Consider the following 23,487-nt stretch of genomic DNA (forward strand, 5'->3'; position numbering starts at 1 on the left):
GGTATTCGGTTTTTTGGATTCGTCTCAGCCCAGAATGGTAGAATAACCATTAAAATATCGTAAAAGTATCGTATCGTAAAATATCGTTTCGTTAAATATATTATCGTAAAATATCGTATCGTGTCGTCGATTTAAATGATATATGGTTTATTGGAATCGACTCAGCCAAGAATTCCAGGATAACCAATAAAATATCGTAAAAGTATCGTATTTTAATATTGTACCGTGAAATATCGTATCGTATCATCGTTTAATAATATCAAGGATGCAGGGTGACGTGTTTCCTGGTCATCCGGATGTGCGTTCTACTGATGCTCTTGGCCGTATTTATTAAGTTCATCCGCCAAATGATGAATGCTTCTATTTGCGATTGTTACTGGTGAATGTGTAAAATAGCAGATCGTTCGAATCACTACGAACTGTTAACGGTGCAGTGTGCCCAACATTTCGTGCTCAAGAGCTCAATTTGCTTGAAAACGATAATCATTGGGGCACGGCAATGGCCGAAGCAACTATTTCTGCATCTCTAAGTCAGATACGCATATTATTTGCTATCATTCTTTCGACATGCTTCCCATCCAATCCACGTGACCTGTCAGAAGACATTTTACATCAAATTCGTGTAATTTCAAGAAATGTTGGTATGGAGGAAAATGAGGAAAAGCAATTAGGCATCTGAACATAATCAGCTCAAAATAATGGAGCCCTGCTGAACCCCCGACAGAAGGAAGTATATGATACATTAATGAAGGCAATTGATGATGGAAATGGTGGCTTATTTTTCCTGGATGCCCCTGGTGGAACTGGATAGACATTCATCATATCATTGCTTTTGAACGCTGGTCTTGCGAGATCGGACATTATGGTAGCAGTTGCTTCTTCTGGCATGGCGGCCACATTGTTAGAAGGATGCCGTACGGCTCGTTCAGCGTTAAAGTTGCCGTTAAACCTACAAAATTCTAAAAAAAAGTGGCATGTAACATTTCGAAACAGTCCGCAATGGCCAAGATTTTAGTAGCATCTAAAATTATATAAAATCTAATGCAATGTGGCGCACAAACGCGCATTGGAAGCACTTGAGTGAACATTGAAATATCTGCGAAATGACTCGAGATGCTTTGGTGGCGCAATGAATTGACTGTCTGGCGATTTCAGCCAAACACTGCCATTAATTCCAAGATCGACTGCTGCCGATGAAATAAACGCTCGCCTCAAATCATCAAATCTGTGGCGCTACGTGAAGAAACTTCAACTGACAACAAACATGAGAGTTGCTTCCCATCTGCTGATGATTTCTCCAAGCAATTGTTGACTACCGGTAATGGTCATGTTCCTGCCGACGAATCGAGCGGATTGATTTCATTTCCTCAAACTTTTTGCAATTTCGTTTCATCGAAAGATGAGCTCATCAACGAAGTGTTCCCGAACATCATTTGTAACTACAAAAATCACAAATAATTGAGTGAGCGTGCAATTTTGGCGGCTAAGAACAAAGATGTGGATGACTTAAACTTCATGATTCAGATTCGAAAGAAACTGCGGGAGATGCCTCAACAGTAACTTCTAACGGAGTCATCCGCTAATATGCATTTCAATGCAACATTTATGCCTCGATCAAGGCGAATGATTTTTACGCCCTGAAATGTTTGCATTGATATCTATAATTCAGAATAAAATCGTTGGTACACTGCATTCATTCAAATCTATTGACTTTGTGACAAACGAATACGAAGTCACCAAGTATCCATCTGAATTTTTAAACTCCTTGAATGTGCCGGGCTTACCAATGCTCAATTTACATTTTGCGATGACGATTAACAAATAACAAGGCCATTCGTTGAGTTTTTGTGGTCTGAATCTAGGAAAATCATGCTTTTCTCATGTTCAGTTATATGTGGCATGTTCACGTGTTGGTGAACCATCCACTTTATTTGTCTTGCACCGGATAACTAAATAAACATTTTTGGATACCTGAAGGTGCTTGACTTAAGAGAATAAGCCTGAATGTATATATGTATATATTGAATAAAGAAAATTACCTTCTGGCAAGCCATTGTAATACTTATTTTAGTAGTTTTATTGAATTTTTTTTCTTATGTCATTAGAACAAGTCGAACGTGATTAAAATCGGTATATATATATATATATATATATATATATATATATATATATATATATATATATATATATATATCAATATATAAATATATATAATGAGCTCGAACAATTTACCGTGTGAGTGTCCTTTTAAATGTTGCTATTCTATTCTATTTGTGTTATATTGTGTCAGCCCATTATTGTGCCGCTCGTGTGAGTTTTTCCGTACAATCGTTATATGTATATATATATATATATATATATATATATATATATATATATATATATATATATATATATACATACATATATATATATACTGTTTATACTATATATTTACTATAATTTTTAAGGTAATCTACTGGTTGAAGTAGGTTTATGGATGGACCAAACTACCAAATAAATATTTTGTGACTCCTAACAAAACACCACCCAGCAACCCACTCTACATCAGGTCCCTATTCATCTCTGAGTACTTTCTTCCTCCCTTCATCCCGTCCAACATCCCTAACCTGTTCCCTCCCTTTCCTCGTTTGCCTAACATTCTCCCCTCAATTACAGTCTTCAACATCCCACTGCCGGCCAATACCCCCTTCATCCACTTGTCCTGCCTCCATAGGATTTCTCCCAACAAACCCCTCTCTTCGCCCACCATATCAAGTACTTCCTCATTAGTTTTCCTTTCGGTCCATTTCCCCTTCTCCATTCTTCTCCACACCCACATTTCAAAAGCCTCCAATCTACTTCTATCGTCCAGCTTCAGTGACCATGTTTCTGTGCCGTACATAATTACGCTCTATGGCAATGTTTTAACCTGAGTCTTTTCTTAACATCCTCACTCAACGTCCCTGTCATCAACTCCCTTCTCTTTGTGAAAGGTCTTTGCCTAACGTAATTCCTCTACTTGTATCCCTGACCTATTCGAAATTTTCAATAATTCGTTGGCCACAGCATCAAGCGCAATGTAGAACACTGCGGCAAAGCCTTCGTGATGCAGCGCTGAAGTTCAGCAAGCGAACATAAAGGTGCAGGCGGCTAATAAAGTGAATCCTTTGTCAACACGAAGGAGGAGAAGAAAAGCGGACCGGGGAATATCACTTTGTGGAGTCCCACTAGTATCGGAAAAAGCATGGTGAAACACATGTTAAGATCATCCGCGGATTTGTATTTTAAAGAAAATCCATTCATGCTTAAAGCTGACACGGAAGAAAATATTTTAGCTCCGGATTATGATAATTTTTAATTTGCGCCCACAGCAAGACGTTGAAGTATATTGACACGGACAGACCTATGTATGAAGAATTCTTTATCCATCGCGACCACCAAGTGGGGAACACCACGGGAAACAGTTCGCATTTCCGGTAAATCAAACAAACGATTGCCAGAGAGTGACAATAACAAATTACTCTAATGGCTGGTGATCTAAGAACCACTGCCATATGTCCTCGTAACGACTTGCGGGGTAACAAAAATAGGATTTTGATGCAATTGTAGAGAGTTACTTAAAAATTTTATTCAACCAAGTACTTTCTTTGCATCAGGCCAATGAGAGTTGCTCCTGCGTGGTTGTTATACGTTGTCATCGTAACGGAATTTGAGATATAAAAGTTAACGCATTAAATAGAGCAAAACCGTTCGACAACAGACACGAAAAGATCGGGACTGCCTTCCTCTTCGATTCGATTAACTCTCTATACGAGTATATTTTTCATGCGGCACTGACGACAGCATGAATTAAGCGAGGTCGAATCGACTCTACCAAATGCAGCACACTACCTAATTGCCACAGGTTCGATTCCTTTTTTTTCTTGAGAGCGTAAATATTGAATGATATTTGGCCGTGACAGTAATTCGATACCCTACTCCTCTTCCCCCGGCATTCCGCTGCTCCAGGAAGAGGGACTTCCGTCAAATCCCACGAACACCAGATGATTGATCCACGCAGTTTCCGTTCCTGGAAATAATCGGACGCTCTTCCTGCCTGCGTCATCGACACGCGCGCCATTCCAGTTAACGCCGCTCGCAATCTCCCCACCCCTCCCCCCAGCCATCTCATCCCATCCACGAGGGTACACACCCCGGCCTGATGACATCCCTTGCAATGTCTCTTCCATTACGTTCCTCTGTCCCTATTCGTCTCCCACTTCATTTTATTACTGAACTCTACATTTATTCCAACTAATTCGGTGATTACGCGCCTCTATTTCTCGTGTATTTTGTGGTCGAATCCCTTCCAGCATGAATGCATTGGACTGTTATTTAATCAATAAATTGCTCGGTACAATATTGCCAACCCTTTTCATTTTAAAGTTTCTCCCTCCATCCCTCTTATATCTCCCTGTGGGGAGGGGTGTCTGTCACAGTTCCTCCTACCTGATGCTTGCACCCCCTGCCACACACCTTTCTGGTGCATCGTGGGGCATTTATGTCGATGTCGATTTCATACTCTGGGCTATCGTTCTCATCATCTTGTCCGGGATGCGTGGTTTTCTTGTCCTTTTCCTATTTACTCTTCTCATAGTTTCGTTTGTGACTTGCGTTCCCATCTCTCTTCTACTGTACGCGCCTCCCTGTCTTCACTCGTTATTCCCTGATTCTCTTTTCTTGTCCTTCCTGTTAATGTTTCAACGATTGATTTCATAAACCGTCCTCCCTATTGCATGCTCTTGAATCTGGAGTTACACTTCATTAAGACTAAATTATGATGAGTCCGAATCCGTTCCAAGGTAGCTGCGATTTATTGCGATTGTTCATAAATCTGTACCTTACCATTGTATAGCCTAGATGTGTATCCCCGCGCATTTTCCATGTATGCCTACGTCTTTTGTGGTGCCTAAACCAAGTGTTGAGTGTTGGTGACGACTAACCCCAGTCTCCTGCAGAATTCAATTGCTTTCTCCCTGCGGTCATTCCTCGTACCTATGTCCCTCACCTCATCACCTTTCTTCCTTCACCTGCCGTCGCACATTCCAATCCCCCATCACTATCAAATTTTTCCTTCCAGGAACAACAGCAATTATTTCTTTCAATTGAAGTCATACCCTATGTCTCCCCTCCTAGTTTTGCTTTTTGACGTGTAGACCTGAACAATGACCAAGTTCGTCGGTTCTGCTTTTATCTCTACTAATAATGATATATTCGTTGCCTGCTCTATGATAACTTCTCCTTTTCCTACCTTTTTATTCAATGGTATGTAAAACTATCACTCCAGTAATCCCCGCTATCATTCCATCTCACCTCGCACCGAACTAAAATATCTATATTTCCTCTTTCCGTCTCTCGCTTAATATTCTATAATTTTCCTGTCCTCAACATCGCCCTAACATTCCAAGTTCCTTTCGTAACTCGTAATCCCCTCGTTTCATCTGTACTTGCTTGCTTGCCCAGATTTTCTCTCCCGCTGCCGGGCACGACACACGGTCCATTGGGCCTAGTCCCGTAGTTGCCCGGACTGACATTCTCTATACAGTCCATTGTAAAATTCTTGCGAATAATAATTAAGGTCGTTTCCCATTGTCTTCCTTAATGGTGTTTTAAACGTGACACTATCACTCAAAAGCCGCCCCACTGGGGTCATACGCTTTTGTCAGACGCCTGGGGTCAGACGCCTCTATTAGAAACAGACGCTGCGTTGGCTATCCTTAGTCTGCCTTCTAACCTTCGACCTATCTTGTATGGGCGACCCTACCAGGAGCAATTATCATCTCTAGGCGTCATCGGAACGCAAACGCCATTCCACCACGTCAATGCTGTACTCCATGGTAATGGTGTTGCATATATAGACGCCAAAATATTTTTCGACAAACCCTACCCCAGCCTCTCCTTTAACCCTGGAAAATCGAAAATTAAAGAGCCCTCCTTCCGTGAGCCCTTCAAGAGGGGCAATAATAAGGGACGCCCTTCAGAGCCCCGTGATCCCCCATAGAAGAAGCCCTCCCTTCTCCTCCTCATCTCGAACTCAGCAGCCACCTCTTTTATTCACGACAGCGCTTTGACCGAGGCCGCCACTTGCCTGCGAGGGGGACGGGAGGGTTGGCCGCCCCTTGAGGGATGTTCCCTGGCGCACCCGGAATGGAGGCCCTTCTCGTACGCGTAATTTCCTTTGAGCAATATTATCCCCCGGAAAGGCGCGCTAACGATTCCGATCGTCCCTCGTAGGGTGAGGCCACCACTCGCGTGGAAGTTGGGGCGGGTGAGGAGGGTGGCGGTGGGGGGTAGGAGGGCAATCCGCGAAGGCCTGCACACACATCCCTCGACCGGGACCCTCTCAATCAGTACCCGGCCGACCGAAATCTTCCCCCGAATTCCACACTGTCTCTCAAGACCTGATCCTCCCTGCCGGGTTATTTAAGAGTAGTGAGAAACGGGTCGAGTGTCGATAAGCTGGAAAAGTTCAAAAGTTTCGAGTACCTCTCAGTTTAAAAATATGAATCCAAAGCTTGAATCGGACGAAAGCATTATTGAATTACAGGATGTAGATGTGCAATTGCATGACTAATATGTCAGTGAAACTACAAGATTTGCGTAAAAAGTATCGGTAACATTTTTTTCGCATTGCGTGAAGTGCTGCAGTCACATCGTCGGTTGTTAAGTGTGCGCAAGATTGCAGATCGTATGTTGGCATTTGCAAATGACAGTCCGCATCATTATTATTGAAAATTTGGCGATGCGAAAGATTTGCGCTAAACTCACTCTCCCGAAGGTCATTGGATAGACGACCAAGAGCATAGTCGAGTGTCAGCTTACGAAGGCCTTCTGCAACAGCATCGCGACGATTTCCCAACACCCTTTGAGTCCCAACTTGGCACCAGCAGTCTATTATTCCTATTCCCAAGAGTGAAATCCTCCCACCATGGAACTGTAGTTGCTATCAAAGAAGCTAGCACGCGTACCCTTAAGGACCTTCCGGGATCCGCCTACCAGGGAGCCTTCGAGTCGTGGAAAAGCTGCTGGCAAAAGTGCATCCACGCTCGAGTGATGTACTTTAAACAATTTTGGGGCATTCTATCAAGATCTGAAATAAATCTATTTTTCCGAAACTTTTCACGATACTTTTTATGCAAACCATGTTTATATATTTATACTTTTGTAGAAGTTTAAATACGTACATATATTACATGAAAAGGTTGCTTGGTATGGCCGGTCCAAGGTCTATGCGCAGCTGCAATCCCTAGCCACTCACCCGGCTATACACAAAATGCCCCACGGTCAATAACTATTAACATTTTGTTATTCGGGATACATACTGTCTCACTTCATGTCGACTAACTTTTCGTCAAAGGTTTTCACGCTATGGAATTTTTGGGAAAAGAGCAATTCCCTCCCGCACGCTTACTGCATCGGGAACACCGAAATCGAATGTGTAGACTCAATTAAATACTTTGTGGTGTAACGCTCACCCACTGTCTCTCCTGGGTGAAACACAGACGAGGAATAGGCGATCAAACTGACAAAAAATTATGATTTTTTAAAGAATGCTGGTTAAATGCGATGAAAAGTCAAAGAGAAATGTTACCTTTCGCTGGTTAGGCCTCATTTAGAATATTCCGCAAGTATATGGGATCGTCATGAAGTTGGATTAATTGCCGAATTGCATCGTGTGCAGCGTAGAGGAGATAGATATGTAAAACGTGGTTATCATAAACTTAGCAGCGTATCCAAAATATTAGGGCAGCTAGACTCGGAATCACTCACGGGTCGAAGGTTAAATTACAGGTTGAACCTCTTGCACAAGTTGGAAGGGAGTCTCTTTAGCAGTGATGCTGAAAATGTATTATACCCCCATCGTGCTACGGTAGGAGAGATCGTCAATAAAATGAGACAGATAAAGTGTAAAACAGATAGATTCAAGATGTCATATTTTTACACGAAAGGTAAGGAATCATAATAACGTTGTCCGACCGCGGCAGGGTTCATATTCGGGTCAACATTAGCCTGGTGTGTATTTACCCCCCACCACACACCCTAACGGTGGCTTGCAGGACACTAAAAAATAAAAATAAATCCTTCCTCCTCTCTGCTTCCGCAGTCTTCCCTCTTTATCAAATTCTTAAGCATCCCACAGCCACTTACAATATACAAATTTTGCGCCTACATTTCCTACCCTCTTAGAATTCCCCACAATGATACTCTAAACTCTTCCCCTCACAAATGTCTCTAAAATATTTTCCTTTTTTTCCTTGCCGCCCCTGTTTTGAATTTTTCTGTTTTCCAAGCCCACGTTATCTTAGAAGCACACAAAACCTACTCTTATCCTTTGACCGCAGCGGCTCAAATTCCTCGTTCAGGCACCTCTTCACGGCCTCTTTGACACAATCCAGTGGTCCAAAATGGTACTCAAAGGGGTTACCCTTGGATCGTACTCAAAGACTCATGCCTCGTCACCAGTCACCACCTATTCTAAAGAATTCGGGACACTTTCACCGTGGTCCAAGAAGTCCAAGACAAGACTGATGCACAAGCAGGCTTCCGACAGCACCTTTGGGGACAATTTTGGCACGCACCTTTCTCAAGGCTAAATCTTCTCTAAGAATGTAATGCACTATGGTTTTCTGAAATTTTTGCTCTTCTGCTAACATCCTGACACTTGGGAGTAAATCAATCAATTAAGCATGTGTCTCACTTTTTGCACAATTTCATCACACTGTGTTGTTGATGGGCATTCCTTATCGTCAACCTCCTCTCCACCCTCCCATAACGTCCTGTGCAAGCAGAAAAGCATCACTTGAGACATATTTCAGTCTCCATAAGCATCCCTAAGCATGGTCATTGTCTCCAAACCCAATTTTCCTAGCTTAATGCACAATTTTATCGTATATCGCATTGGTCCATAGAAAGTGGCATCGTGAATACGGGACATGACCGTCGAACAGGAGTCCAGTCTAGCAGCAATCTGCACACTGGAGATGTCCAGAGTTAATTGACTTGGGTCGCGTTTGTTTTCCAAGATATCCCACGACCTGTCCAACCACAAATCATCCCCCTCCAGCCATCCGCATTGGCGGAAAAAATCCATTCTACTTATTTTTGGGACAGTGTCTGAATGCACTGCTATTTTATAAGAACTTTGCTAATGAGAGCAAAAATATTTCTTTGGCCGGAACTTGGACACCGGATCTTTCGACTTACCGGACCGATGACTCTTGAGAGCACTCACAGATCATCACTATTTCAATTATTAAATAGCAAATGATTAGAATTTTTTAACGCTATCACTCGAATGTGTTAATATTTGAATGATGCGGAGACTAACATGCGCACCACTCCATAAACAATCTAAGTTTCGGCATTCCTCTTCTTGCTTTTGGTCAGAGAATTAGCAATTGAGGGGGGTCACAAGCGTATTTGGTGATCAAATTGCCAATTTTCTATTGTAAAAATCCTCGATTGAGATTTGTCTTGAAAGAACAGATGTGAAAAAATGTGACTCGTGAAAACCATGGAGGCGGAGGACGGTGGAATACAATTCACTTAACTCAGAGATCTGGAGAGAAACGAGGAGAAGGAATTCGTGATTATAATGACAATAGTTCGGCTTCGTTTCGGCCGAGATTGAGACTGTGGAATTCCTTTCTTCCATCTAACAAATCGCCAAATATATTCGATGAAAATATAATTACATTTCAGTGCTAAATAATATAAAAAAGAACCAGATAATTACATTCGATTTAGAATGAATATGAGAAAATAAGGAAAGTTGATTCTACAATATTCCATGTTAGGAAAAGGCTCCCTGAAAAACTATTCCATAACATTATTATACGCTCTATCTTCTAAAGAAAGCAGCGTACACTTCAATCACCGTGAAACATAAATGCCTTCACCATTTCACGGCGTCTTCAAAAGTGTCTTCAACTTAGTGCATTACATTTCCTCTCTAAGGTTACGACCCGTCACATCCCCTTGTCTGCTTCTTAGTAATTCCCCCACTCACGCCTCCTGCCTTTTTCCGAGTTTCCAGGGACATGTTCCTCTAAACCCGCACCACCATCTATCTCCATTCAAATGGATTTCCCTCTTCTAACATAACGAAAGCTTTAGATCTATTCACAGCATCTTTCCCGAAAAATCAGATTTCTCGAACACATCAGTGCTATGGTACAATCGCTGCTGAGAGTACTAGAAAAAGAATGAGTGGGCCAAGAATGAGAAATGATTCTTAACAAATCAAAGGTAATAAGATCATCGGGAAAGACTAAGCTACAAGTTAAAATTGGTAGGGACGAACTAGAGGGATGGAATAGCTCATAGCTATCTCAGATGTGTATTGGACCAAGGTGGTCAAATTGCGCGCGGTAGGGTCATAGGAATAAGACTTACGTCGGACAACAAAGCTTTCACGGTAAGGATTGAGTTAAATACGAATGTTAAGAAAAATATAAGTAAAAATATTGATACGGAGAGTAGCTTTGCACGATCCGGAAACTTGGTTGTTTGAGGCAAGAGGATAGGCATAGACAAGAGAATTTCAGACATGAATGCGGAGAAGAATGAAGAGAAAAAAGTAAAAGGTACAGAAAAGCGCAAAAGGATGAAGTACTTAGCACAATAGCGAAGGAGAAAGGGATTTTGGGATAAATCCTAAGGAGGCGGGAAATGTGGATGCGGAGCATAACGATAGGCGATAGAATGTTGAAGATAGTGATACACCGGGGAAGATACGATACGAGCTCGTTCACCGGGCAGATATTTGGGAATACGAGGAAGGGGGAGGAATAGGATAGGCAGCTTGGGCGGAATGAAAGCAGAAAGTATATAGAGAAGAGGTTTACCCCAATGTGTAATATCACGTCGTGTTGTGTCAGGTAAGCCTTGGAATTGCAGTGGTTATTTCAATCTAGATACCCAGGATACTCTAAGTAAACCCCTGGAAATTCCATTAGAAATCCAGAGAGTACCAATCAGGGAACAACCCTCAGCTAACTAGAAGGCCGACCAATTAGAAGGTCCCTGACCGTTTCCCGAGGATAAATAAGAAGACGGAAATTGTGTAAAATTATTCGTTCGTTGCTGTCAAATATGCATCAGTTGTCATTTTCAATCAATGTCAATATTTGTACTTCCTATAACGGGGATTTCGGGTTGTTATGCATTTATGTGTATTTCATGATCCATGTCATATTAAATTTCAAATGTGGATTAAAATACCTTTTAAAATTAAAAAAAGTCACAGCATTCTGTGGTTAAAGATAATGGACGACCCATCCTTGGAAACGTTGTCAACTCTGCAGGAATTGCTACTCCCCGCGATGTAAATCTCCAGTATGTTTCACCATGAGCATAAGTAGGGAAAGCACCGTGTCATTATTAAGTGGTTGTTTGTCTGTCTGTCCATCTAAAACCTACTTTGCATGATAAACTACCATTAATAAAATCATCACTGAGTCATACGAATGTAAAAATGCCCACATATCTTCCTAGCCATCAATTTCCTTCATTTAAATAAATAGTATACTAACTTAATTCTTCTATTCGACTGCGGTCAATAATTTGGAAAGATTCACCTTGAAAACTACCAAGTAACTGAAACATCTCACACGTCCTAATTTTGATCTCTCCGACTTAAAATATTTAACCAAGGCTTTTTTTATTTCTTGAGAATCTCCCTGCGTTTTCCCAGAATTCCAAACTCATTCCAAATCTCTCGCAAGGATTCTTGTGACGTGACCAACGATGAGTGCGATCCCTTGTCAGTCTCTTTACCCTAACATCGATCATCCGCGTGAATCTAACAAATAAACTCTCGAGTGTTAAATTGATTTCTAACCCTTATACGAGTACCTTTCCATTCCCCTCCTTCCTGGGTTCGTATGCATAGATTGACGGGCGTTTATAAACGATCATTTCACTGAAGACGCAGAACGCTACGAACAGTTCCGCGTTAACCCTCTGGATTTCGAACACTGACACCATCAATTCGGACGTCCATCTTGTAGCAATTTGGTCTTTCACTCTCGTGTCATGTTCGGAATTTCTACGAAAGAGCGGAGGCGAACCCCATTTCCCGGAACCCACCAATCAAGCCGCCGGTTGAATCCCAGTGGGCGCCCCTGGCGACGCGAGAACACTTGCGACAATCAAGGGAGCATTAACGAACGCCCATCCTCAATGAAGGGATGGACATTTTTTTTTCGAAGATTTCCCTAGAAAATAATTTCCCTTTTCCAACCTTGGGCATTACTAGAAACAACAAGAAGCTTCGAAAAAAACATCTGAAACATCCAATTCATACGGCGTGCTGTTGGAAACGGATGTAGGTCGCAAGTTATCCAAGAACAGTTCATGATTAAACGCAAAATACCTCTTACGGTTTAGTTGTGAACATTTTCTAATTGAGTTAATCCACGTCAAAAGCAGTTGTAGATATTTAAACAAAATTATAATTTTTAAAACGTATCACACATTAAATTCATGCTATCTACATATATAACTCGCATGGCTGAGCCTCTTTTAGGTATTACTAAACAGATTCTTCTAATTCAAAGTCAAGGCTTCGTAGTTGACATTATCACTTGGCTATCAAAGCTCATTCCTATAGAAAATGACCAAATATAACATGCCCCGAAATAAGCGTTCTAAACCTAAGGAAAAATACTTATATTTCAAGAAATCTCTTCCTAATTTTGAAATGGGAAACATCCACCGTACAAAACGCTCTCTAAAATTATCGAGCATGAATTGTGAGATATTTTTACCTGCCAGGTTTAATATGCGTATCACTTTCGGTGGAAAACACACCTTCTGAAGTGAAGGTGTTCGACACATTTTTACACGAGATAAGTCTTCATTGTAATTGGAGGAATTTCCTTGATTAAAGATAGATAAAGGCGCCCGAAGAAGCATCCACAGGTAGTAGTGATAGATTCCACTTTTTCCTGCCCGTCATCACCGCGCACAACTTCTACAACCCCTCATTTCTTCTGAAACGTCGATTACCTACCTTTCTTATCCTTCTTCCCCGCTTTCTCAACGACCTTCCATCCCACATCCAGATGCCTCCTCAATTCTCTTCTTCCACCTTCATCGAATCTAACCCAATGTACCCAAGAAACCTCCTACTTACCTCCCAATCTCGACAATTCCTTCCTTTTAGCCTCTCCCTCTGCCCAAATCACTTTCTTCACATCTCATCTTCAGCTGTTCCCCAATTCGTACTGCTCCAAGGCCTTTCAGTCCCCAGTAAATTAGTATAAATGGAATCACGGGAGTACGAGTCATCGAGTCATCGAGTACGCTCATCAGTAAAAGCCCCATTAATCTCTCCGTCCTGATTCCAGAGTTCCACTCATCAGTTCCCTGCTTGATGATAAATCTTTCTTCTAAGCAATTCTTCTCCTAATAGACCTTGCTGGGCATGCCCATCTTCATACAAGGAGCACCCCGGGAGCCGCCGCAAAGATGTGTGGCAGAGGGTGTTAGGTCAATAGGGTATTTGCTGATTCTTAAAATGAGGAAACATTTTAATATTCGGGCTGTTCGGGAGCGTCCAATCGAAATACTCACTACCACCATGATCCGCTCGATGAGGGGGGGAAGGGATGGAAGGGAGGAAAAGGGGTGATTATTCCTTATTCTGCGTCCTGATGATAAATCCGCCTCAAGATCTCCTTGTGCTCTCTCGCATACCAATGCATTATTACGTATGTGCGGCTAGGAGCCAACCCGTCTGAGTCGGCGTAAGAAATCGTACGATTTATTTAATAAAATATAATTCACACGAGCTTATAAAGATATACATTAAATATACATATATGTACACTTGTACACAACATTTCATCAATTTTGAGGTTATGACTGTTTACTAGATGTCTATAGGTTTCAAGAACGGCAATCGCGACCTCCAGTGGAACTACGATATGGTGGGAAATTAAAATTGAAATTTTTCCGGTTTTAAGCACTGCATATATATATATATATATATATATATATATATATATATATATATATATATATATATATATATATATATATATATATATACACACACATACATATATGTATATATACAAACCATCAACACCGTAATCAACCCGAAGGTCGGTTTGGTAGGTTATGGTAGATTTATACTAAGCCCGACGGCGTGTGAAATTCACACATCAGGGAAGGGGGGGCAGTTCCTTTCTCGGTGCCGGTTATGGTTTCCAAGGAAGATCTGGTACCCAAAAAATCACATAGCTTGGGTGGAGCTGGAGGTGCCCAGAGTGCCTTGCCAGGGAATCGAACCTGGGACCCTCCGGTCAGTAGTCCAACGTTCTACCCCCTGGAATACCGCGACCCATATATATATTTTATATATACATATATATATATATACATATATATATATATATATATATATATATATATATAGTATACACACACATACAGAGGGTGGTCTGAAAAGTGCCCGACCTAAGAAAGATACAAGACACTTTCTGAAATATTTTGAGGCCGGAAACTTTTCAGACCACTCATGTATACATGTATACATTTCAGCAAAGGGTTCGAGTCGCACCCCTAGTCTCTAGCGACTCCAATCTCGGTCATCCAGGCAAGGAATTATTCCCTCCGTTGTAGGGAACATTAAATTTCCATTCCATTCCATACGCGTGTTCCCCATTACGGGGCCCTATTCTAATTGCGCCGTTTCTCCTCGGGGTGACGACCCGATTCACGGGCCCTTGGCCTCGCGCCTCCCGCCGGCCAAGGAACGAAGGAGACTGCCGAATCCCATTAACCCACCCCTCCTCCCCACTGGGGCATCCCAGGGACACACCCCACCCCCCTGTCACCCGCACGCGCGCACCCCCGCGAGGAAGGAAAGGAAAAGGGTACGCAATAAAAGAGGAGGGATCACGCAGCCCTCTCTCCCGGGCCGTTCCCGCGGAGAGGCGAGCCGTGCGATGATTACGAGCGATGGGGCGGGAGTGGAAAGGTCGGCCCTTTTTAGGGAGGGGAGGGGTCTGAGCGGGTGTCCGGGGCGGGGGGATTATAAGGGGAAGACGCCGTCCCTCGGCCGGAGTGGAAAGGCGGCGACTGATCCGAGCAGCGTGCAACAAGCTGCTGGAATTGGGTCCGTATAAAAAAGGAGCCCGCTACCCGCGTACCCTCCCCATAGCGGGAGAAAGGGGGGGCAGTGGAGGAGGGGGAGCTCGTGCGGCGGAAGGCCTCATGTCTATTTGTCTGTGTGCGGGGTTGGGGGAGGTGTTTGGGGAGGGACACACGCACGCCCGCAGTTCCACGCACGCACACAACCCATGCCCCCTCCCCCTAATGTTTCCGTGCCCTTCCTCGCACGCACGTATCGACAAGTCGCTGCGGCGTACGTCATCCCCGTAGGCGGCGGGTGGGGCGCGAAGGGGAGGGGGGGGCTGTCATCCGCCGGGTAAGGGGCGGTGGATTGAGGGTGGTTGGGCGATGAGAGGGGTGGCGGGAGTGGGGCGGCCCAGGCGAAGGGATGCGAGGGGGCAGGCAGGCGGGGGCGGAAAGACAAATAAATGAATGACTCAAGGACTGACGAAATAAGGCCCTCGCCTCCCGAGACGACCCCCTCCCCTCCCAGAGTGAGTGTCGGGGCGTCGATTGGCGGACGGTGTTCGCATTCGTTCTAAACTGGAATTCAAGCCCGGCTCCCAGTACTGTACGTATGCCCGGCACGAATGCATTACAGTCAATCTAAGCTACCTCTTCGTCCAAGTGCACGAGTCCAGAATCGAGAGTCCCGGGTTCGAACCCAAGTATAGAGCGAATTGTTTTTACACTCGGCAGAGATTCTCTCATTTCCGTGTTCGTCTGCGGCTGATTCATAAGGCGTGAGCATCGCTACCTCCCCTCCCCTCCACCCACCCGAATGAAGAAAAGAAAAAACCGCCGTCACAAACTCTCCCTCTCTTAGCCTCTCCTCTCCTCTTCCCCTCTTCCTCTCTCCCCCATTGGTGTAAGGACTGACAGAGAGAGAGCAAGGTCAGATTGGCCGCTGAGGATCCGTGCGCCAAATGGTCCGCCGATGATGGCGCCCTCATCGCCAGGAGGGAGGCGTGAGAGGAATGAGGAAGAAGAGCGCGGCGCGTGTTATAATAGGGTGACGAGGTGTCGGAGGGAGGGAGGGGGAGGGGAGAGGGAGGTGCCTGTGGTAAACGCCGCCTCTGGATACTTGGACGCCACCCAAGACAGTGGCAACCCCCCCACCCCCATTAGACACCCGCCCACGGACACCAGGAATGAGGGGAGCAGGGGAAGGGGAGGGAGAAGAGGACAGACAGAGGAACGACTTGGTGCACGTGTGCGCGTGTGGGAACCCAGTCGGCACCGAAAACACCTCAGGCCCTCGAAAATATTATCCGCGTTGGTCTCGATAGGAGTGAGTCAGCCAGGGCGTGTTTTCGAAATGCGCACATTTTCAGGATATTTAGTTCTGGGAGAGGAATGGGGTAGCGGAAAGATATATTCCCCTTGGCACCTGCTCACTCTCTCTCTCTCTCCCGGAAGCCGCGTTCTGCAAACCACGGCCAAATCGCAAACTTCGGGTGCCCTCGAGTTAATGTGCGTGCGTATGACACCTCGCGGGGTTGAACTCGAAAGTGCCGCCGATGACAACGCTCTGACGACGCGTCGGCCTCATAAGCCCCCTCGGAGGCCATTGGGGGGAGGGGGGCAGCCCTCTTGAATCGGACGCCCCTGCCCATGCTGTCACATTGGCTGGCTCGAGGGGGTGGCCGATGTCGAATTCTGCCCTCCTCGTGAGGAGGACGCCGAACTCCGCCTAGAGTTGACCGCATCGAGACCGCTATTCGATGGCCGTCGACCCATTGGACCAACTGCGCTGACCCCCACAACCGCTTCCTTAAACCGTGGAGCGACGACCAAATTTTCCGGCCGAGGGTGATTAGAATTATTCACCCAAATAGCATGACCTCAACTGCATCCTTGTTAAACCGGACCGAGAGAGATGATGGCCGTTAACTTCTCTTAATTCCCAACTAAAACATGACTAATTCCTCCACCTACCTAAACGTCGCGGCCTAAGCAGCAAACTAGGTATCTAAGCGAGGGATGAGGAAGCAAGCAAGACCGAAGCATCAGGGGGCGGTTACTACTGGTTCAGAGAGTGAAAGGTCCGTCCGGGGTGGGCGAATAATGTTTACCGGGGGAGGCCCACGTCCTCCGCCCCCTCACAAAGGGAGGAACGGCCGGCGGACGCCTCCGGACGGAACCGCCAAACGAACAAGCCGCCCCCACATGGCTACAGCTGTCGCGTCCCCGTCATCCCTCTCCCCAAAACACCCCCACCATCATCGCCCCCCCTCTCCCTCCCTCCCCCGGACGCGCGCGAGAACCAGAGGTGGACGCGACAACAGGGAGAACGAGAGCAGCAAGTGGAGGGCTTTGGCGTGGGGGTGCGGGCTAGGAGCGGTGGTCAACACAGGCAGACAGACTCTCTCTTTGTGAACACTCACGGGACTGATGGAGCGCGACGTCCCTCACTCTGCGAGGCGCGGGGGGCGGAGGGGCCCTCCGGGGTCGGGCGGCCCAATCTCGCCCTCACTCACTCAATCCTTCCTCCCTTCCGTCCGTCTTGGCGGGTTAGAGGGCTGGTGCCCTCTCGGCGGGGCCCCTCACGAACGGGGGCCGGCGGGGGAGGGGGGGGCAGCCGGAGGTGGCGGCAGAGGCGGCGGCGGAGGCCGGGGGACGGAGTCGGCGACCGGTGGATGTGGAGGAGTCTCGCGTTGTCGGGTGTAAGTCGGGGCGCGTCGATCGACTGAGCCGCCCGCCCGCCTTCAGTGCGGGACCACGGCGCTCGGAGGGAGGGGAGGGAGGGATGAGGGTGGGGGGGATGGAAAGGTGGGAAGGAAGAGGGGGAAGGAATGGGGGAGGAGGGGTAAGGGCGCTGCTGCGCGTATCACATCACGTGGCGAGAGAAAGTGCAGTATAGGAAGACGATGGGGTGGTTTGGGAATCTATGGCAACCGAGCCGGTGTAACAATAATTAATAATAGTAATAAAATTGCACCCCACCTCCCACCCCCAATGCAGGGGGAGGGCACCCCGAAGGAAGGGTGTGATGATGAGCGGGGGGTGTGGACGGTTGAGGGATGGTTGGTCCCGGCGAGCGGAGGGCCAATAGAGAGGCTGACTTCGCACGGAAGGAGGGCGGGGAGGGAACTGGCCCTTGATGCACCCCCCCCCTTCCTCCAATGGTGACACTCGCGCTGATCGTGACGTGAGATATTTGTTTCCTCTCCGACTCGTTTAAAAACGTTTTTTTTAATTGTGATGGAAACGTGCTCACATAAACTCAGTCGCAAACTCGCGACGTATTGTACAACGAAGAAAACTGTTTTGCAATTGAATATTCATTTGTGAGTGCTATTAAAGTGATTTTTAACGTAAAAATAAACAATTGAAACTTTAATAAGAATGAAAAATGTCTGTCAAAACTGCCGTAGTTTCCCTTTATTTTTCAAAAGCAACGATCGATTATTACCTAATATGTCTACCTAAATCGTCCGTAAATACGAATCGGGATAATTCAATTAGTCGTGTATTGAATGAACGGCGGCGTCCTTACATATGAGAATTCAACTGAATCACGGACTGATCTGGTGTACTTGAGAAACGAGAATTCATTTTAAGCTAGTAAATATATCAGTTCGCATGTTGTGCGCAAACAATATTTCAACAATAACTTCCAACCTATTCGGCCTCAAATATGCCTCACTGGATTATCTTCATCTTCAGATGTATTACATTGAACAATAATTTCACTTGGCAATGAATTATTCTCCCATTTTATCCATAAAATAAATCTTTATGTCTCTTTTAATTATTACAGTCGTCCGTTTGTTAGTGAATGCACCAGAAGCAGTGAATAGATTGTTTTCAAATCAAAGCAATATGTATAAGCCAAATTTCGTAAAATTCGCGAAGCGATTTCTTTTATATGAAGGGAATACAAAAGTGATAGCCCAGATTTATTTTCGCGGTGATTCTTGACTCAAAAAACGACGGGAAGCTCCCTTCAATAAACAAATGAAATTAAACACTCTTGTTTCAATGGTAGTGTCACACATCTCAGAATCGTAAGTTTCAAGACAATGATTTTTTTTTCAAAGTATCATAAAATACGGACATGAGATGAATTCTTAGGCAATGGGGGTGGGGACCAGATTTTTTTTAGCCAAGCTTACAAAACACGCATCGTAAAAAATGCCACATATTGGGCACATATGGGAAAACATCGACAATATCGACGCGACTAACATGCGGAGCGAGACAATATTTTCAATTCCTCCTCGTTGGGCAAGAATCGTATCGAATGTATGGATCGCGTCTTTTGATCGCGAAGCGTTCCGAACGTTTGCGGAAGGAACAAGTGATGCGGGTATGTGGGGAGGTATGGGGGTATTTATAGTATTTACACGGTGAACGAAATCAATTAACTTTAAGGGCGAAATTGCAGCCATGAGGTACCGTTTAATCCATGAGTCGCGGAGGATGGGGGGGGGGAGGATTCAGAGCGGAGACGAAGTCGCGAAGAGGAGTTCACGTCCGTAGATACTAACGGGGTGGACGAGTAGTCCGCGATTTCCGTGATGGAGGGGGAAGTGTGCGTGTCTGTGGGGGAGCGGGGGGGGGCATCCCTTCCCTTTCGGAAGGGCGCGCGGTGGTGGTGGAAAAGCGATGGCGACACAGCGGAGAGGTGCGATCCTCCGCCCGCCCCCACAACAACCCTTTCGGCCTCCCTCGCAGTCCCAACTCTCTTCGCCTTGCGCATCCCCCCCTCCCCGACGGCGCCCGGGAAACCACCGGCGCCCCCCGCACCATCCCGCCCCGCCCCCTCCCGGGACGCACACGCCGCTGTGCGATGGAAAGGGGGGAGAGGGGGAATCGGGAAAGTGACGTCACGGGTTACCTCCTCTTTCCCCCCTCCCGTGTCACCCACGCCGTTCCATATCCTCTGCCCTCCCACCCCACTCATCCCCCTCCTCCAGCCTACCACCCCTCCCGCTGGGGGGGAGTGAGGAAGAGAGAGAGAGCGTCCCGCCCGGGGCAGCAGCAGCGCGTCGTCCGCCGCCGCGGATAGATTCGAACCCCGACGGACTGGAAGGGAGGGGGGGGCAAGGATGCGCGCACACACACACACTCTAGAGGGGTGAGAGGCAGGGGCACAAGGGGGTGCGCTCCCCCTCCCTTCAACCCCCATGACACCTCTAAAACACCTCGAGAACCCTCTTGCACACTCGCCACGTTTTTACCAGCGTCCTCCGCCCCCACTCGCCGCCGCGCTCCTTGACCCCTCCCTCCCCCTCTCTGCCAGAGGGTCCTCTCTCACACCCCTCAACTCCCTCCCCTCCCCCTTTCCTCCCTCCATTCCTCGACGCTCTCTTTTTCCTCCGTTTCCGCACTCCTGGAGATCCATGGAAACCATGCGGTGTGCAAAATAAATAATATGGAGCACTTCTTCCATTTGTTTACATGTGTATGCGATATGTACGAGAACCGTCTTCATTACATGTGTGTTTATACATACATATATATGTGTGGGTTCCTATCCCTTTTCCTTATATCTGTTTCTATATAAATGAGTCTATATATATATATATATATATATATATATATATATATATATAAAAGGTTAGTATAAAAAATATCGGGAAAAGTTTCGTGAAAATATATTTATTTCAGATATTGCTGCAATTCCTCGAAATTCTTCAAAGTGCATCCCCTTGAGCGTCCACGACTCGAAGGCTCCGGAAACCCCATGCTGGAGGTGTCACTCGAGGGAGCTTTTCACTTTACTGAATAGGGATAATAGTCCGCTGGTTCCAAGGGGGGACTCAAAGGGGGTTGGGGAATCGTCACGATGTCGCTGAAGAAGGTCTTCTCAAACAGGCATCCGACTCTGCTCCTCGTCGTACATCCAAAGACCTTCGGGAGGACGAGTTTAGCGCAGGTCTTCCGAATTGCCAAATTTCCCGTAGTAATGGTTTGCACTGACACTGACGTTAACCGACGGTCTGAATTCAGCATTATATTTGCTCACACACCTAAATCCCTCTCTCTGCAAGTCCCTCATATCTCCGCCACTATCTAATGAAACGTCCCACATTGAGTTTCTCAGCAATGAATTTCTTCCGAGTTTCTCTCCCCTCGTTTGAAACCCTCAACTCCCTCCCCTCCCACAATGAACATTAACCTCAGGTAAAAGGCTGTGTAATGGTTAGCAGACCTCCTCCGCAAACTTTGGCCTCCTTGAGAAAAACTTCCGATTACCTCCAAAAGCTTCTTCTATGGCCTGAATGATAATAGTATTCCTTCCCTGGCCACATGGCATGGAATCCCTTGATATATTCATTTTCTCTTTCAACGCTTTCTCTTCTTTTTATTACTTTTCATCTACTCCACCTCAGAAATAACTTTCCTTGATACAAACATTTCTCCACCTAATAAAAAATTCCACTCCCCCGTTCATATTGAACCCACCAACAGACAACAACGCCTCCACTGCAACAGCTCTCACACACTGCAGGATAAGACACTCTCTCCCATACACACTACCCACTCGTGGGAACCGCATCTTTAATAACCCAAATTCCCTGGATACATTAATAGAGTGAAGAATGTTAGGCAAACGTGGAAAGGGAAGGAACAGGATCGGGATGTTGGACGGGTTGAAGGGAGGAAGGAAATACTCAGAGATGAAGAGGGACCTGATGTAGAGTAGGATGCTGGATTTTGCGTTTTGTAATGAGTAACAAGATATTTATTTGGTAGCTGTGTCCATCCTAAAACCTACCTTAACCGGTGGATTACGCAAAAAAAATTCCTTCACAATCTACTCCTAAGCTCTCCTCTGCTGCGGTTACCCTGAGTCCCTTTCCGGTCCAAAAAAAAATCACTCGACACATTCACCCGCCCAAACTCTTCCAAGACCTTAACTCGCTCACCCTCACCATTTGCACAAAATACTACCAAGGAATTCTGTCCCTCTAACATTCTCAAAGATCTCTTCTCCATACAGACAAAACACAAAGTAACGGCAAACGTATTACCTGAATATCCCTCTGTCACTTTTAAAAGACTACGTGAAAAGTTACTGTCGCGTTATCTCCCGCAGTTTCTTTGACTTAACGTATCTTACATGTTGAAATCCACTGGGTCCTTATGTAAATCCTCCGCCATCCAAAAATCCACACCAGTATCTTAAAATATGTATTACATTTAAGTAATCATTGCCAGAAAGCAAGCAAAATATCTGGATTAAATTAATTTTACACAAAACATTTATCTATGTACACATTATGTGATAAATTACAACCATTAATATTGATTTGATTTGTTTCAAGAAGTCATAGATTGAAGTAACTTACATCAATGGGACAGAAAGAGGCTCACAGTGTGATTAAGTTCCTTCGTTTGAAAGTTTACAGTTCCCGTAGAATCCACTATCGGATGAAATGGCTAAGGCTTCCGCGATCATCATCTCACGAAACGATTGCTTTGCAGAACTAACGCTATTTTATGCACTTTTTATAACACTAGAGAAAAGAATATATAGAATATGACCGAAACAATAAGAATAGTGAGTAGGGATATGAGAACAATATTTTGGACGCAAAGCAAAAAGTGGAAGATAAAGAGAGTAAATATATGCGGGTATTTCAGGGATGTAAGGGGTGGGATGGAAGAAGAGTATAAATCAATGGAACAGTAATTCTACAGTGTACGAGAAGAAGAGAGCCAGCGTGGGGTCGCTACAGTAGTGAACAAAAAGGTAAAAAATGAAACGTAGTAAACATGGGGCAGGTTCATGCAACAATTTCCGAGTTTAAATATCATTCGCCTTGACTGGGATTCGAACCCAGATCCCTCAATATCCGTTCGAGTGCTTTAGCCACTTAAGCTAACGAGGCGTCCTCTTAAACTGAAATTTTTGGGGCTTTTAAAGGAACTAGATGTTTGACGAAATGCCGTACATACAATGTCACAGGCATTTTTATTCGTGCGCGACGCGCCACAGTCCACGAGGTTAAAGCCAACATTTAAACACATGTGGTGTTTATACTTTGACAAATTCCAAAGAAACTGCGGGAGATGCCGCAACAGTAACTTTTAACGGAGTCATCCGCTAATGTGCATTTCAATGCAACAAGGCTTTCTCAGAAACATCACCTGATGTCAGCGCTAGCGCAAAGAGTTCCCCGCATGGTAATAGTAAATGTGTATGAATCCATGCTGGTTTCCGGGAATTACCGTCGCGTAGGTTAGTCGGATGACAACTGTTTCGCCCCCAGTCCTGGAGGCGTCTTCAGGTCGAAGTGATGTGCGTTGTTCGTTTTTCGTTTTCAAAGGTTTTTATTTACCAAAAATTTGATACAACATAAATGGATATAGGCAGAGTTTACAGAATAT

General features: G+C 45.3%; 1 protein-coding gene across 1 annotated transcript in view; it reads right to left on the minus strand.

The window, feature by feature from the left end:
- Window positions 1-17,761, minus strand: part of DopEcR (G-protein coupled receptor DopEcR) — a 313,681-nt gene extending 295,920 nt beyond the window's left edge. Inside the window, exon 1 of the mRNA XM_071597362.1 lies at window positions 17,532-17,761. The gene's annotated coding sequence lies outside the window, so the exon portion shown is untranslated. The remainder of the gene's footprint in view (window positions 1-17,531) is intronic.
- Between the last annotated feature and the right edge of the window lie 5,726 nt (window positions 17,762-23,487).

Source organism: Hetaerina americana, unplaced genomic scaffold (genome assembly GCF_022747635.1).
Source record: "Hetaerina americana unplaced genomic scaffold, ioHetAmer1.1.p SCAF_87, whole genome shotgun sequence".
Taxonomy (NCBI): Eukaryota; Metazoa; Arthropoda; class Insecta; order Odonata; family Calopterygidae; genus Hetaerina; species Hetaerina americana.